Genomic DNA, 5,586 nt, shown 5'->3' on the forward strand with positions numbered 1-5,586 from the left:
TGATGTAAAAATTGTTGGCGTCCACAGATGCAGAAAACTAACAGTTCTGTTAGTCGTAATAGACTTCGAGGGCTAGGATGATGCCTCTAAACAACTTCAAGAGCTAAATTGATGCGAAAATACCATAAAGACGAAAAATGATAAATTGGATATACTATAGGGGAAAATAGCCCTTAAGCAAACAAATAAAAATTGTCATGTCATCAATTATTTTTATTTTTTAATGATAAATGACTAAAATAAATTTAAAACGTAATATTAAGTATGATTTTAAAAAAAATAGTTAAATGACCAAAATAAAACTTTAAAAAATAGGTGGGTGACTAGATATGTAGGTTACCCATGTTTTAACACTCACACCGACTCAAACCAACACAAACTAAAATATAGGAGCCCTAAGAAATTTTACCGTGCGACAATCTTAATATACGGCTAAAGAAAGTCGTTGCCATTTTTATTATTATTTTTTAACAAAATCGGTAAAAAAGTATCTAAAACATTATTATTTCTACCTAAAACATTAATGTTTTTAACATTTTCGGTAAAATGCTCAATAATAACAAAACCGGTAGAAAAAATAAAAAAAATTGGTAGCACTTTACGTATATGTTAACAAAACCGGTAAAGTGCCTAAAACTAACAAAACCGATAAAAATAATAATATTTTCGATAAATTTTTACCAATTTTATTAAAAAAATAAATAACAAAACTAATAACATTTTTTTAATCCTTGCTGCACGGTATACTTTACCAACAGCCATTATTTGACGATGCTTAATGGCGTCCATCTCGATAACTTGATTAGTATGCATTTTGGACTAATTGTTCAAAGCATAATTTTCAACATTTAGTCAAAAGGATTACCTATGAGATGACAGATACAGTGGTGTCACCAAGTAAAGCTTGCTAATATTTATAATACCCGTCTGCTAAAAAATTTTGTAGTAACTCTTAACAAGAAATAACAAAAAGGAACAAAAGATGGCCGAGGGGCAGCAGAAGATTCAGGTTCCTAGAGTGAAACTGGGAACTCAGGGACTTGAGGTTAGATATTCTTCTTTCTGTTGAATTGTGGCTTAAGACACATGATCTGCTTGTCTAAGTTCATCTGTAAAATCTTTTTCTTCTCTTTTGTGTAGGTTTCAAAGTTGGGGTTTGGCTGTATGGGGCTTAGTGGAGCTTACAATGATCCTGTTGCTGATGATGTCGGCATATCGATCATCAAGCATGCATTTGATCGAGGAGTCACTTTCTTTGATACATCTGATTTCTATGGACCCAAAACTAATGAAATTTTGATTGGAAAGGTAAACTTGTTTGGACAAACACTTCATAGTTTCTTGTCTCTATCATGGTTCTTGTGTTGCTAAAAGGAATTCTGAAGCTGTGTAACCAATATCCTTTTTTTCCAGGCGTTGAAGCACCTACCAAGAGAGAAGGTACAGTTGGCCACGAAATTCGGTATCGCAAGATTTGATGGAACCGGTATGGAAATAAACGGTACTCCCGAATATGTCCGTGACTGTATCGAGGCTAGCCTGGAGCGCCTGGATGTGGACTATATTGATCTCTACTACCAGCACAGAGTTGACACCAATACTCCTATAGAGGATACAGTAAGTGCTGCAGTTGAGAGCATCATAAGATTAGCTCTTCAATTCATAACCCGAAGTCATAGATTTTCCTTTTCCCATATTCTTATAGTGGGACTTATGTCTCTAGATGTCTGAACTTAAGAAGTTGGTGGAAGAGGGAAAATAAAGTACATAGGTCTATCTGAAGCGAGCCCTGAGACTATAAAGAGAGCACATGCTGTTCATCCGATAACTGCTGTGCAGATGGAGTGGTCGTTGTGGACTCGTGATATCGAGGAACAAATAATCCCTCTTTGCAGGTTTGTTTGTGTATCTTGAACCATTAAAACTTAAACAAAGCAGAGTTTACATCAAATCCGAACCATAAATCTTGACGTTTGTTTCGTTCCCTAAGTTCGAATAAATGCCCATCTACATGTGTCACTATGCAGGGAACTTGGAATTGGGATTGTTTCATATAGCCCTATAGGCCGCGGTTTCTTTGGCGGCAGAGGAGTGGTGGAAACCTTGCCTGCAAATAGTTCTCTGGTATGGGAACTAATGCATTATGTCTTTAATCTATCCTTAATCTTCGTATAGTAAACTGATTGCCAACTTCTACTGGAAGCCTATCTTCCCAAGGTTTCAAGGAGAAAACTTGGACAAAAACAAGATCTTATATATGAAAATCGAGAAGTTGGCCGAGAAGCATGGATGTACCCCTGCACAATTAGCACTTGCTTGGGTTCTTCATCAAGGGGACGACGTAGTACCAATTCCCGTGAGTCACTTGCAGACATTTCAACTAAAAGTCACTGCAGAAGTAGCATATTTGGCCTGAAAATCTGTACCAAACACCTGCATATATACCAAATTTTGCCTTGTTTAGATAATAGCACTAGGACCAAAGTTTTGACTCGTTCTTCCACTTTGTTTTATAGGAACAACCAAGATCAAGAACCTTGATAGTAACATCGATTCACTGAAATAAAGCTCACCGAAGAAGATTTGAAAGAAATCTCCGACGCTGTTCCAATAAATGAGGTGTCTGGCGGTCTTGTGCCACAGGGTTTAAGTCAAATTCACTGGAAGTTTGGTAATACACCACCAAAGGGGAGCAAAGTTTCAACTTGAAATAGCCATAGCTAGAATATGAGGCTTTGGGTGATTGGACTCACCACAACTGAAACCATAGCTAGAAGTTTGTATTGACGAGTAGCAGTAAGCTTCGGATACATTAATAAAGGGATCAGTGAGAGCAGAAGCCTGCATTACCAAAATAAAAACAAATAAAAAGGGTTGTATGATATTTGTGAGTGATTATCAACAGGTTGTTTATCAGCTGAACACTGTTGTTTCTGCTACTAACAGCAGTATCATTGTAGCAGATTTCTACTTGTTACCAGCTACTTGGAGAAATAAATTATTAATTTTGCAAGAAAATTTATTACAATTCTTGATTTCTTCTGTTGTATCCTTTAAAATCTGTACAGAACAAAGATCTAAAATATATACATTAATCGAACATATAATTTTTATTAAAACATATGACCAAGGAAGCACCAGTCGCCTAGATATAGAATAGTACCATGGTGAACAGTTACAAAATTTTGTTTAAGCATGAGTAATCAGTTTTTATGTTATAATTAATTAATGGAGACGATTTAAATGACATAATTTATTTATAATATAATTTTTAAAGTTGTAATTCCATCAATTACAAATTTCTTAATTTACATAAAAATTGATAATAAATTTAGTATTTAATTAAATTAAAGGTTTATGAACAGTATCAAAACGGATATTAAAGTCAGTGACTTGCAATGTAAATTACTCTCTTTTCTTCATCTAAATTTCGGGAGATCTATGGTATGTTAAATCACTGACCAACAAAGCATCAGAGGTCTAGTGGTAGAATAGTACTCTGCCACAGTACAGACCGGCTTTGATTCCCGGCTGGTGCATTTAGCGGAGTAGGAGCAGTGATGATATAAGATGTTGTGGTGGTTTAGGGTCATCATACCACATATGATCTAATGATCAGAAACAACTACTCTGAGCTCCTTTCTTTTTCTTTTTGCAAATTTGTTTATTACGTAACATGACCGTTCTTTCTTTTTCGACTAATATTCAACTCATAATACATCCGTTTCAAAATCGAGGCTAGCCTGAAGTGCCTCGATGTGGACTATATCGATCTCTACTAGACTACTACCAGCATAGGGTTGACATCAATACTCCTATAGAGGATACCGTAACTGCTGCAATTCATAGCATCATAATACAAAGTCGTATATTTTCCTTGTTTCATACTGTAACTGGTTTGTTGACCTTTCTGTCTTTAGATGTCTGAAATCAACAAGTTGGTGGAAGACGGGGAAATAAAGTACATTGTTTTATCTGAAGCAAGCCTCGAAGGCCGAAACTATAAAAAGAGCACAAGCGGTCAGTGGTCACTGTGGACTCGTGATATCAAGGAAGAAATAGTCTCCCTTTTCTGATTTTATCAAAACCCCACTTTGATCTTGTAGAAAAATAATACATTGAATCATTAACTCGATGCGTCCCTATTAGCAGAATTAAGAAGCGTGTGTTGCATGACTTGCCTTGCTGGCATAAGCTGTTAGCATAAGCTACTAAATGGTAGTTAGTTTGTTAAACGAGCAGTTAGCTTGTTAAGAGCAGTTATGTGCTGCTGAACTGTGTATAAATCAACCTTATTGCTTTGTAATCAAACAATGCATTCTTTCTCAATTTGTTCATAATTCTTCACCCATCTTCTAACATGGTATCAATCGCCATTGATCTTGGGGCTCTATAATTGATTTCCGCTGCAATTCTTGATGGAGTTTACAGCGAACTCGAAGGCGTTTACTCACAAGAAAGTAAACGTGGTGCTCGACGAGATGAATTTTCTTCTATGGAAGCAGCATATTCTGCTTACCATTAGAAGTCATCGTTTGGAGAGGTTACTTACAGGTGCAGCAGTTACTCCACCAGAAACTCTGGTTGATGGTGATGGCACGGTTCGTGTCAATGATGAGTATGAAGAATTTGTGGCTCAAGATAGTGCCCTCGCATCATGGTTGTTGTCCACAATCAGTCCCTATCTTCTTCCCCAATTCGTAGGTGCTGAAACGGCAGCAACTGTTTGGAATACAGTACTCCACTTCTTTGCCAATCGATCAACGACAGCAGTCATGAGTCTCCATTATAAACTCCAGTCGCTGAAGAAAGGTGGTGACAGCATGCGTACGTACCTCACACGGTGAAGGAGGTATGTGATGCGTTGGCATCTTGTGGCAGTTCTGTCCCACAAGTTGAACAGATTGCGAGCATTCTCAAAGGGCTTCCTAGAGAATATCAACCCTTTATGGCGATCATCACATCCATGAGGGAAACCTTGTCGTTAGACAGCATCTCTACAATGCTAATTGATGCAGAAACGCAACTAGCAAGCTTTGAGGATCAGCTGGATTCCTTACCTATGAGTGCAAATGTTGCACAGGGCGATGCTCGAAATACCTCACTGATGGGCAACAATTCTGATCAGAGGTCTGGCCATTCCTTTCATAATCGAGCTGGTGGAAGAGGTCGTGGCAGATCTAGGATTCAGTGCCAACTGTGTGGCAAAGTGGGACACCTAGTCGATCATTGCTGGCATAGGTATGATAAGGATTTCTCGTGTGTTACTTCTGGAAATCAAGGGCAGTTTCGATTAGATTATAAAATCAATTCCTCTTCTGGAAATTTTACAATTCCTTCTACCAATGATGGCTGTGAGTGTTGTGTCAAACGTAAGAGTGGATCTTCCACAGGTGACCAACCACAAGCTCATACAGCCTCCATACAATCTGAACGTTGGGTGGTCGATACGGGAGCCACACATCACATTACCTCAGATGCCAATACCCTGCTAAATGCTTCTGAGTATCGTGGTCCAGGTAAACTTTTAATTGGAAATGGTATGCCTCTTGATGTTGTTTCGATTGGTGATGCTCGTGTAAATAC

At 37.7% G+C, this 5,586-nt stretch overlaps 1 pseudogene; it reads left to right on the top strand.

Moving 5' to 3' along the window:
- Positions 1-956: 956 nt before the first annotated feature.
- LOC120174200 lies at positions 957-2,859 on the top strand (annotated as a pseudogene).
- The last annotated feature ends 2,727 nt before the right edge of the window (positions 2,860-5,586 follow it).

This window comes from Hibiscus syriacus, unplaced genomic scaffold (genome assembly GCF_006381635.1).
Source record: "Hibiscus syriacus cultivar Baekdansim isolate YM2019G1 unplaced genomic scaffold, ASM638163v2 tig00112042_pilon, whole genome shotgun sequence".
In the NCBI taxonomy this organism is placed as follows: domain Eukaryota; kingdom Viridiplantae; phylum Streptophyta; class Magnoliopsida; order Malvales; family Malvaceae; genus Hibiscus; species Hibiscus syriacus.